Genomic DNA, 13,435 nt, shown 5'->3' on the forward strand with positions numbered 1-13,435 from the left:
CATGAACTTTTGCTTATTATTATTCTTACGATAAAAGTTTTCGAATTTTTTCCTAACATCAATAAAATATACAAAATTTATATTCACAAAAACTTTGTATACAAACATTTTAGCATTCACGTTATCAACCAATATTAACATAATAGTTTATTTACGTTTTCTACTTTATTTCTAAATATATTGAGAAGTATGAATATGAATTCGTAATGCATAATTGGTTTCCACGTGTTATATTTGTTAATAAGTACTCATGTATACGTGTCTATGTGTATTCTGCCTTTGGCCCCATTGTTTGTATTACGCCCTTTTTGTATTATGTACCCTATATATTGTTTTATGAATGAGAAAATACACAGGATTACTTTTACCAAATAAGATGGTATCAGAGCGAAATAACTCTCTCTCCTAAATATCATCATCTCTTCATCTATCTTTATCAACGAAGCTTGTAGGAAAAGAATGGCTGTCTTGTTTTTAGGACTATGTTGAGCTAAAACACGATATCTAAAGCCTCTTTTTTGAGTTGAAATTAAACACATTGTTAAAAACAGAAATAGAATTAGTGACTTACACATTAAAAGCAAAGAGATTAACCCATCAGAGTAAATGGCTTTTTAAGTGCCTAACTGACCACAACTTTTTATATATAACCAACTAGGTTTGAGACTCGTATATTATATGGGTTAATGTTTTTAAAAAAAAAATAAACATTAAAATGTAAGCAATAAATATTTTTTAATGTAAAATTTTAAAATAAAAATAAAGCAACGTATTCATTGCAATTTAATTTAATATTTATTATATTTAATACTTTACATATATAAGTATATGATTTTAATTTTGAAATTGGAAACTAACGAGAGATCGACAAGTGGTGAAATTATTTTTATTTAGTAGAGAGGATTTTTGGTTATGGGCTGTCACGAGAATTAGACTTTTACGGGCCCTTGTCTTATCCAGTTCTTTCAGGGTTGGGCCTATAGGAAAATAGGGTTGGGCCTGTAGGAAAATGATGATTCATCATTCATATATGATCCAAAATTTAGTAGTTTTGTTTATTTATTTATTTATTTATTTATTATTTGTCAATTATTTATAACGATTTCTATTTCAATGCGTAGAAGAAACAAAAACTGGAACTAGAATTTGCAAGTTGTTAGGTGAGATCGATTTTACAGCTTGACATTCCTATTGAGACAATATTTAAATCCCTCGGGTGTTGGTTTGCTTTCCCACCATACGAGCAACCAAATAAGACATGCGAGTAAATAAAAATTAAGACGCACGATGGAAAAAAAAAGATATGATCGGTACTGTTAAGTCTTTTAATTTAGGATAATATATTAGGCCACCAAATTATTTATTGTATGTTAAACTAATGATTATGATTATATGTAAATTAATGATTATTTTATTTTGAACACTTAGTTAATGGTTAGAAATTACTAGAATTCGACAAAGTTCGGATTAAAACTCGAAACCTTCAATCTAAGAGACAAAGTCTCTACTGAGTGGGCTAGTTCCACATTAATTTATTTGTTAATGTAATACATATTTATTTCAATTAATATTATGTATTTTGTTAATATGTTTTAGAGTAAATTACTAAAACTAGACCCACATGATAGAAACATGTAATTACGACTTAAAAAAAAGTTTAAAATGGTCTTGAGTTTACTGATGCTTGGAGTTAGAGTTTGCATTGATGTTTTTGATCTTTCGGTCTATATATTTAGTTTGATGAGCTTTAATGATTTAGGAACATGTTTTTTTTTCTTTTGTTCTGAATATTGATTTGGAATTTTGTGAGTTTTTTGCAGTAAGGATCTGTATATGTTTTACTTTTATGTGTGTTAATTAAGTTTTCATGTAACCCATCGCCTAAAAGACGGTTGCGGTGGAAAAAAAGGTTAGAACATAAAGATAATAGAAAATATGAATTCATCTACTTATATTACTCACGTAAATATGCAGATCCATAACATAGTTGTGTCCTTCACTTCAGAAAGGTTATCGAACATGACAATTAATCACGATATTATCAGTTATCCAATCCACAAATCTCTAATTAAGGTTAGCTACACCTAATCAACACCATTCGTCTTATTAATACTCATAAATCATATATTTTAAGACCATAGGAAGTAGCCATTTGTGTAACTTTTAAAAAAATTGGTAGCACAATCCATTACTTCTTAGGCAACGATTTTTAATGATCACCAATAAATATAAAATGTTATACATAAGGTTTAAAGAAATACTACTCCTTTAATGATCTCAATTTCAAATCTAATTCATGATTAAAGCTTCAATTAAGCTTAACTCACACAAGTGATCGATCACTTTGGACTTTCCTCAATTAAATGAAGACGTTTATTAGGAATGAGTTCTAACACCATTTACGTACCAGTTAATCAAATAATTTGTTTTAAAGTGATTTCAATGGTGATCGTCACCAAAACACCCCCAAAGTTGGAAATAACAACTTGGAGATGAAGAAGATGTACTTATTTGATTGCTAGAGTGAAATTGATGGAAGATCTTGATCTAAGTTTCCCAAGTGGGGTTCAAGCCCTAGATCTAAGCTTCTCTAAATGTTTCCCATTCTAATCCATTTAACCCCTCAACTCATGTTTCATAAAAACTCTATCCTAGTTAGGAATAAGTCTACATTTAAGGCATCCTACTAACCTTATTATCCCATGACGTTGATATGTAATCAATTAGAAAATTTTAAACCACATGCTCTTTATCCTAGTTAGGAATAAGTCTACATTTAAGGTATCCTAGTAACCTTATTATCCCATGATGTTGATATGTAATCCATTAGAAAATTTTAAACTACATGCTCTTTATTTTCCTTTTGAAAACCACCAACTCCTTTTATTACAAGTGGAGCATAAGTTTAGCTTTATATAATTTAATAGAAAAGAATAAAGAAACGAACAGCCAAAAAAAACCATTGCCACTATATAATGGTAAAAAGTAACAAAAAAAAAGTGTTGCACCAAAAACCAATCATCTTTAATCTCATTGAAGTCTTCTAGAAACATCACGTTTTATTTATTAAGGGTGGAATTGATTCGGTATCGATTCTTTTTTTTTTTCTGAATCATGTACCGTATCAGTTATAGTTGGTATAAAAAATTTGTTATCAGTATCGTGTCAAGTAAATTTGGTACCAATATGTTTGGTAACCGACAAATTTGGTTGGTACAAATTGGTAATAATATATTTCAACTTTTTTTAATTTTCGATTGTCAAATTTAAAAATAAGAAAATAAATTGGGTAATTTTGACGTTTACTAAAGAAAATTAGTTATGCAGTTCTTTTAACTTAGAAAAGAATAAAGTTTTAATTTTGTATTTTATCGTTGTAATAACTATTGAAAAATACGACCAAATGACTAATATAATATTCTTAAAATTGTAAACATTAAACACAATTAGCAATAAAATATACGACTTCGTTTATATATATATATATATATATATATATATATATATATATATATATATATATATATATATATATATATATATATATATATATATATATATATAGAGAGAGAGAGAGAGAGAGAGAGAGAGAGAGAACTAGGATCAGGTATTTAAAGTAATTATCTTGTTATTGTATGAATAAAGTTTTAATTTTGTATTTATCATCGTAATATCTATTGAAAAATACGACCAAATGACTAACATGATATTTTAAAATTGTAAACATTAAGCACAATTAACAATAAAATATACGATTTCATTTATATATATATATATATATATATATATATATATATATATATATATATATATATATATATATATATATGGCTATGTTATTTTGTTTCTTACATTTATTGTGTGCTAAAATGCACCAATAGAATTTAGTAAATTAAATAGTTATTTAATTAAATAAATATAGATATTAAGTGATTTCCATAATTATATGTATATTAAATGATATCTATAATTATAAATCTCTTTTTATGGAAACTAATTAAATTCATCATTAATGTCAGCAATAACATTCTTTCAGAATGAATTCACATCTAAGTTTTTTATATATGAATTCATATTTTGTTTCAGAATTCACTCACTTAAAATACAATAAAGTTGCATGATGAAGAACGAGAGTGTATTCTACTAGAATACACTCTCATTCTGCTGGAATGCACTCTCATTCTTCTAGATATGAATTCATTCTGACAGAATATTATTGTTGACAGTAATGACGAATTTAATTAGTTTCCATAAAAATGAATTATAAATATGGATAACATTTAATATACATATAATTAATACTTAATTCTTACTGGTGCATTATAGCACACGATAGATGTGAGAAACATTTGAACTTATATATCCTCCCTAATAAATAAAGAACTTTTTTGCCACATGGCATGCTCTCCTTCAATTTGACAAATGTCAATTTGTGGTAATTTTGAATTAATTTTCTTTCCACATGTGATTTTATGGGTTTTTCTATTTTATTAAATTTCATATAATATTTTAATGTAATAATTGCAATAAATATAGTAATAAATGGATATCAATTTCATTAATGAACTTACTTTCTAATTTCAAAATTTTTAATTAAAGTTTATTAGTTTCTTTTGTTTATTTATTTAAATTATTTGTTTAAATTTAAAATATAAAAAGCATTTCAAATTTAATAATTTATTATTTTTCTTATTTTCTTATAAATTCATAGTTTTTAATTGTTTAGACCTCATATATTAACTTTTTTTTTAAATTAACCCATATAATACATGAGTCTCACAACTAGTATATATATATATATATATATATATATATATATATATATATATATATATATATATATATATATATATAGAGAGAGAGAGAGAGAGAGAGAGCTAGGTTCAAGTATTTAAACTAATTATTATGTTATTGTATGAATAAATATAGGTCAATCTTTTCAAAGGGTAAATATGTAATCTTACATTTAATTAATTATGGTAAATATATAAATCAATTAATATCCTTTTTAATTTAGAAATATCAGTTTTAAAACCCAATATGTAGTATATATATCCTCACGTCCGCCTCTTCCCTCTTCTCTTCTCTTCTATTCATCGTCGCCCCCAAATTAACGATTTCAATCCTTAGTTAGATCGTAACGATTCTCGTTATTTTTTAATAACACAAAAATTGAATGTGATCTACACAGGCGGAGTGATGTAGATGCCGGATTTTTTGAAGAAGTTTTTTTCGGTGGTGTATAGGAAGACGAGCAAAGGTGACCTTGATTGTAATTACTGCAAGTATGACAATCAAGGCTTACAACTATTCACTTCTTCCTTGTATCTCGTTAGATTGACAACAACTTTCTTCGCGTCTTACACGACGAGGAAACTTGAAAGAAGGCTGACTATGTTAATTGCCGGAGTTTTCTTCATCTTCAGAGTTATTTTCAATGCAGCTGCTCAAAACCTTGCCATGCTCGTTGTTGGCAGGATTCTGCTTGGTTGTGGTGTTGGTTTTGCTAATCAGGTTTGTTCGATTCCTCAATCTTTATTTTGTCCTTTTTAATAACTAAAAATTAACGATTAATAAACTAATAACAAAATACATATCTCGCATTTGGATTTTAAGTGGCTGGTTTTATAAATCTTCCATTTGGATTTCAATCCTTAAGCCTTTTTAACCTAGACGCATTTGCAATTTCATGCGTATTTAGACCAAATAGTGTGAAAAATAGGATGTTGAATATCACCTCATGTTCTAATACTTAGTCTTCCACTTGCGTGAAGGATAAAAAGGCACTGCCTTCCAATTTTTATGCTCAGGTTTTATGTTCATCTCATTTTCATATATTCAAATCCATAATTTCTTTTTTAATCTTATTCAAAATTTTATTTTAACTGCAATATTACAACTCATTAGGAACTTATTCTGATTGTCTAATTTTTACGGGAAATTGAAAGTTGTTTTGATGCACACTAAACGCTCGCTAAAATGCTTCAACTGAATGATATTTCTTCGTTTATAGTATTCTATCAGAAAAGAATGTTTTTTATGATAATCATGAACATATTTTGTTAGAATGCCCCGAATTGATACAACTATTGGTAAATGAATTCCAATTCCATCAGAATGTAATCACGAATTCCAATTATGTTGGAATGGAATACGGATATTTTCTCACTAATTTATTCATTGGATTTGTTTCCACAAAAGTTGATGCTTGAAGAACGGACCACGAAATTTGAATGATGCTTCTTAGCAACATTATTCTTTTAGAATGTATTAGTGTCTTTGTTAGATTTTGATGTTTTTTATCAGATTTGAAAGTTTTTTTGTAGTTTTATTCTTTAACAATAAATTTAATTCTTAGCAATTGTTACATGTATTCTATAAAAATTAATGTAATGTTTGTTTTAATTCTTCAATTGATGGTTCGAGAAATTGTTATTCTACAAGAAATTTTCAAAGTCATGATCAACAAATATGTTCAAGAATATTTTTATTATTTTATGGTTCAAGAATATTTTTATTTTTGAACATACTCAAACATATTCTATCAGAATGTCCGAATTAAAAACCTTATAATTCGAAAAATCGGATTTTTAAAATTAATAGAATCTATGATTCCTTAAAATATGCAAATTTCCTTTATTAAATCTATATTAATTGACTAAAATACCCTTTTAGTTAAATTAGATGGTATTTTTCAATTATATTTAATTCAATAATATGTATTAATCACTTTCTTAAAATAAGTAAAGTGATTGACCCATATTTATGCATACAATAACACAATAATTACTTTGAATATAATAACCTAAGCCTATATATATATATATATATATATATATATATATATATATATATATATATATAATGAATTGGTTGGTTCGATATTACCATGATATTCAAACTTTTGTACTATTAACATACTAATATTGCTTAATTGGTATGGTACTACCAATCAAACATATTGGCTACCGAATATATTGGCTATCAATTTTATTGGTTCAGTTGATAACATGTTGGTTGGTTTTCTGTGGTATAATTTTGACAGCCCTATGTTTCACCATCTCCATAAATTCCTACAAGTCCCAAATGCAAATGATCGAATCAAATATGCATCGTCGAAAAGTATTAAAAAAACTAATAATAATAATAATCTATCCTTTCTAATAAAACAATAGTTCCTAAAGACACATGTCATCTCCATAGTCTGCCAAGTCAGTAAATGCCACTTGTCATCATAAGAGACTTTTCAAACAATTTCAGGTTTCATTTAAATTCAATAACAGCAAATCCGATAATCATTAAATGTAATTAATAACAATTATTATGAGAATTTCCACCAAAATCGGTATTCATTCAAAAAATTACCATATCGTTTCCAATAAAAAAAATTCAAATATTGATTGCATTATTGAGTTTACAACTTTCAACTTTTATCATCATTTTATTTTTGGCTTATCAAAATCTTTTTAAAAATTACATGACTAGAAAATACAAAATTCAAATGGAAAGTATTCAATTATCTTATCAAATCAGGAAAAAGAAATCATGTTGTTATATTGGCCAATAAATCTGCTAATATAGTAATCTCAATAAATTGAAATTGATACCTATTTGCTTCACTTTTTTCTTCAACGTACCAGACTCCAAAACTGAATTCGCTTTCTGCATATGTGTGCTTCCATTCGGTTTCCGCATAGGCTTGATGGTTCATTCTCCATCAGGTACTTATTTCGTCTTTTAGTTAATCTTTTATGACAAAAAAATATAAACTCTAATTAAACCTGCAAAACTTAAACTCGAAAAAAACCTTGAGTTTATACACTTTCAATCCTGAATATCAACCTTCTCTTCACCTACTTCAGATTCAATCTGCTATAAATTGGATAGATTTTCAGGAATGCTAAGTGAATGCCAACATGTTGTAACAAAATTATTGTAAGTGTATGAGATGATATTTCAAATATTGTTTGATGGTTCTTTCATGTGGAATGTGAATTCGACTGGAATGGAATCACCATCAAAACCTTTGGTGTATGAGGAATCGAGATGGCATGTAGTGCCCACATGTTTTTTATTTTTTATTTTTCACGAATTCATCTGTAAAATCAAGAATGAATGTCTTTGAATCGGGTCAACCATTAGATCCGGATTTATAGACAATTTCTAAGATTTGTCATGAAAAGAATATGCATACACATTGAAAACAACAAATATAAGCATATTTTGAGAATATTCTTTAAAAACAATATTCATTATTTATGGTTAGAGTTTGGCACTATGAACATTCATGCTTTAAAATATTTTATTTCGAGGTTGTTACTTTACATGAATTTGGTTTGCTTTTAAATTATTTGATGCCTTTTTTACTATTTTTAAATGAATAATAGCAACTTTCTATTTGGTTTTTAACAGATTTGGTTTATAACAATGTTAGATTTAATTATTAGCATCGTAGTTTCTAATTAATTGGCTGATTATAGCAATATACTTTATATTATTATTAAATACCTAAATACAGACAATATAGTTAATTGAAAGTAGTATACTGTTTTAGGAAAAAATTGAATGTATAATTTCTTTTTTAAATTTGTGCATTTCTGTTTTATTTTTTTACAATGACCATTTTTGTCATTGTGTATTCAGCTGATTATACCATATGTATTTACTATTTCGTTTTTAATAGATTTGGTTTATAATAATGTACTTTGACTTTAATCTATAATGTTTTAATTACAATTTTTAAGTTTCATTTGAGTTTTTCTAACTGAGATTCACATCATTTCTAAGTTTTAATTGCAATATACTTTATGTAATTAATATGATTAAAGGGACCTTTAAATAAAATTGTAGTTTACATGGACCATTTCTGCTATATTGTATTATTACAATGCTATTAAGATCAAGAGGAACAAAATACAAAAATATGATTACTTATTAGCATTGTAGTTTCTAATTAGTTGTTTTATTAGCAACGTACTTTAAATTATTAGCTACCCAAATACAAACAATCGATTTGGTTTATAGAAATGTAAGATTACTTATTAACAAACTACTATATTCAGTTGAATATAGCAACATACTTTTTATTTGGTTTTTAAAAACAGAAAATTAGTTTAAAAAATTTTTACTTATCTTTTTGGAGAAGATAAACGAATAGAAGACCTTTTTTTCTTGTGTCACGTTGTGTCTAAAAATAGAAGAAAGAAACTAAAAAAAATCTATGAGATGGTGGTTTGTTTTTTACCATTGTGTGTGTGTGTTTTTTTTGGTGTCATTTAAGGCCTTTTCATGGCAGCTTGTCATTGAGGGCATCCTTAATTAGAAAAAAAATCATCAAAAATTAAGTATTATTTCCTTTACTCTTTTCAAAAGGTTGGGGAACCATTTCACTCAGTCGGGTCTTATGTCACCAATTGTAACAAAAAGTGTGTTACTCGTACATGAGGTTTAATAGAGTTAAATCACTAGATGAATCTCATACTCCATGCTACATCTTCCACAAGAGCCGGTCAATAATAAACCATATTTGAATTTACTCCTTGATAAACCAAATCCATAACTTTCGTGACCCCTCAATACCAAAACAGGATAACATGGTTATTTTGAGGAAAATAATTAGTTAGATGACACCCGTAATAGAAAACATTAACTTCTGAATGAATTTTCTTTGAAAAAAAACATAATCAAACTTTTATTCAAAAAAATTATCAAAATTTTAAACCCATTCAGGTTCACGATATAATTTTCTCACCAGACTATTTCATTCTCTGGTATAAAACCCTGACTTCGTCCCTGAGATTCTCCCCTATTGCTTTGTCGTCCAGTTGCAACGAACATCTTTTCATTTAGTTGATAAAGTTTTGGCCTTCAAATAGTTAATTATCAATCCTACTTTTTAATTTCAATGATTATAACGAAGAAAAATTAAACATTGTTCAGATTTATGATCACTCTCACCTACGAAATTAAATGTATGAGTGGCTAATGTAAGAAAGATTTATACATTTTAAATGTGGAATCCCAAATTTTGAATGTTTTCACCATCGATTACAGTTCGAACTTGAGCCGTCGGCGCTTTCTCTGTTTATACTCCCTTTACTATAATCGACAGAGAAATGTGAGTGTTATGTGCATAACAATCAGATTTAGTTTTGAAGGTATTCACCATCGATTTTATGCATGAACATGTGACGCGAAGAAATTCTCTATATTTTCTCCCTTTTACATCCCGTTTTACTTCTGTAACATCCCAAAATTCAAGACCAAAAATTTCAATTTTAATTAGGTTATTATAAAAACAACAATATAAAACATCTATAAAAACATCCCATGTCAAAACATAAGTGTCAATAATCAAGCATGTCATCATAAAACATATCAGAGTGTAACCCCAAAGATCTCCTGTGCGGAAAACATAGTGTGATGTGTTGCGATCGCCAATTCATTTCCTTTGAAAATGAAGTACCTGAAACCAAAACTAAAAACCGTAAGCACGAAGCTTAGTGAGTTCCCCCATCATACCAGATACCATACAATACACATATTGCCTAGCATATCTAGGTGTTGGCCTACCACTTCGGTCTCTTTCAACCGGTAATTGCCTAGCATATTTGGGTGCTGGCCTCCCTTTCGGTATCTTTCAACCGGTAGCCGAGAGCTAACCTCCCCTTCGATATCTTTCCACCGGTAACCGGGGACTATTTCATCCCCTACCACTACCACATAATAACATAACATAAACATACTACTAGGCATGCATGGGTTATGACGACCCCTTCGGTATCTTTCAACCGGTATCCGAGGACTATTTCACCCCTACTACTACTAACATGTATCATAAAGCATCCTAGCACACAAACATAATAGATAAGGGCATACCAGATAATTATCACAAAGACAATCATCTAACAAACAACTCCTACTAGTGGGACGACATTGCGGCCTTAGACCCACTTCTTCTAGAAGGTAACTCACCTCACATTGTTGAAGTCCCGTAAACAAAACTCTAGCTGCTGGATGACATGTTCTCGAACTGTTAATCATCAAAATAACACCCATCTAATAATTGGGTTCCAACATATATCCATAAGTCCATGTTTGGGGTAAAAGACTATTTTACCCCCACCTTAGCTTGATTCCAACTCAAGGCCCAATCCAAAGGCCTAAAAGTCAAACTATGAATCAAAGCCCAACATATGGCCCAATTTTCTAAATTGGGCCCAAACCTTTACATGGTCTTATACTAAGGCCCAACTATTTAGTCCAGTCCAAACATTTGGCATTTCTAATGGCCCAATATCTCATAATCATAAAGGCCCAATTATGGCCCATCTATGGCCCAAATTTCTAAATTGGGCCCAAACCCCTCACATGGGCCTTACCCTAAAGCCTATTAAATTATTCTAGTCCATATGATTGTTCTTGAATGGCCCATAAATATCCCAATCATCAAAGCCCAATAGAAAGGTCCAACTCAAAGCCCAAGTGAAATTAGGGTTTTCACATAAAATGACGATTAGGGTTAAGTGTTTCTTACTTAACCCATTAAGGACTTAATCCATTAAGTCCATCACTCTACTAGATAAGTCATATGGTGTGATTGGGTGTAATTCACAATTCCATTCCAGTGGCCCAAAATGCAGGTCCCGATAAGTCCAAACTAATATATCCAAGATTAGGGTTTTCTAAACCCTAATTAGGGTTTCCAACCCAATCATAGCCCAATAGGCCCAAAACTAAATCTTTAGATTAATTAGGGTTTTATTAGGCCCACTAGGGTTTCATTAGGCCCATTAGGGTTTCGCTAGTCGAGCACCACTCACTACCACCTCGGGTAGTGGTGGTCAACAGCGGCTCACGGCGGCGGCCACCACCTCATGGTGGTGGTTAGGGTTCTAGTCCAATTGAGTCCAAGCATCCCAAAAGTAATCCAAACACATGCAAGCACACCGCCACCCAACACGCCTCCTGCCGCCACCACCTCACGGTGGTGGTTAAGAGTTTTCTTTTCATTATTCTAGCCACTAGTTACAATTTACAATGCTTTAACCCAAATAAACACACACACACAACTAGATAAACACACACAACCACCTTAGTGGTGGCCAGCGGTGGCACGTGGTGGTAGCCCCCACCTCACGATGGTGATGTTGTCCTTCTTGGTTTTCCAACCACACAAAACCAACCCTACTTTACTGAAATAACACACACACCAACATTCTATGCCTGGAACAGTAACATAACCACCCACCTAGTGGTGTACGCGGTGGCAATAACAACACAAGCGGCGAAGAAAGCTACAACAACGGTGGTCTTGGCATTTGGCAAAGTAACAATGGAAGAAAATGAAGAGGGTGAGGTGCTTCAACTGGGGGAGAAGAATGGTGGCCATGATGGTCCACCACTCAACGACAGTCGGCGAGCTCCAACGTCATTGGCAGTGGAGTGGTAGTAGCACAAAATAGCGGCGGCAGTGGTGTTATCGACAGTGCTACAGCGGCGCTGGAGGCTTCTCGGTGGTCTTAAGGCTCCAACAACGGCGTCAGCTCCGCTCGCCTATTCCCGACCTCATAACAGACACAACTCCCACATGAAGCACACACCGATGGCTGAGGAAGATGCAACAGTGGTGCCGCTCCGATTTGCGAAGTAGCGGGTGTTGGATGAAGCCTCACATGACGACGACTGGAGAAGGAGAATGAGTAGAAGGACGGACGTCCGGTGACCCATGGTGGCGACGCAATCGGCAGCGGCGACTGGACGACAATGTTGAAGGTGGCGGCAGAAGACATCCTCCCTAGGGTTAGGGTTCCTGAGGGTTTATATAGCCAGTCTCCATTCCAACTTATTGCCATAATGACAACTATGGTCCCTCCCTCCAAAAATCATTTCGAATCAGATCCCATATTTACCCTTTAAACCCCACCTTCTAAAACCCTTTACAAATTAAGTCCGAATTTTACCAAACAGCTCCTCCCTCTACAAATCCTTTTCAAATTAGGTCCAAAATTTACTCTTTAGCCCCCGCTTCCATAAATTCTTTCATATTAAGTTCCATACTTACCAAACACCCCCTGTCTTCTACAAATCTTTACAAAATAAATCCCGAGACTTACACTTTTAACCCCCAACTTCTAAAACTGTGACAAATAACTCCTCGAGACAACCCTTGATATATAATTATTAATTTTAGGGCTACTATTCGTTCATTAATTAATTTATTTATTTATTTAATACCCGGGGTGTTACAGCTTCTTCTAAGGTTAAGAGATATGTAATACACTTCCTTTTTCCTTTTTCCATTATTTTATTGAATGGTCCTTTTGGGTTACCTTCACCAAAGCAACTTGACAGGATAATTTATGGAGAGAGAGGATATTATGGTTTACCAATATATTATGTGAATAATATATTAAAAGAGAAATTATATTAGTTA

The sequence above is a fragment of the Lactuca serriola genome, chromosome 8 (assembly GCF_051521515.1).
Source record: "Lactuca serriola cultivar US96UC23 chromosome 8, Lser_US96UC23_V15, whole genome shotgun sequence".
NCBI classification, from domain to species: Eukaryota; Viridiplantae; Streptophyta; class Magnoliopsida; order Asterales; family Asteraceae; genus Lactuca; species Lactuca serriola.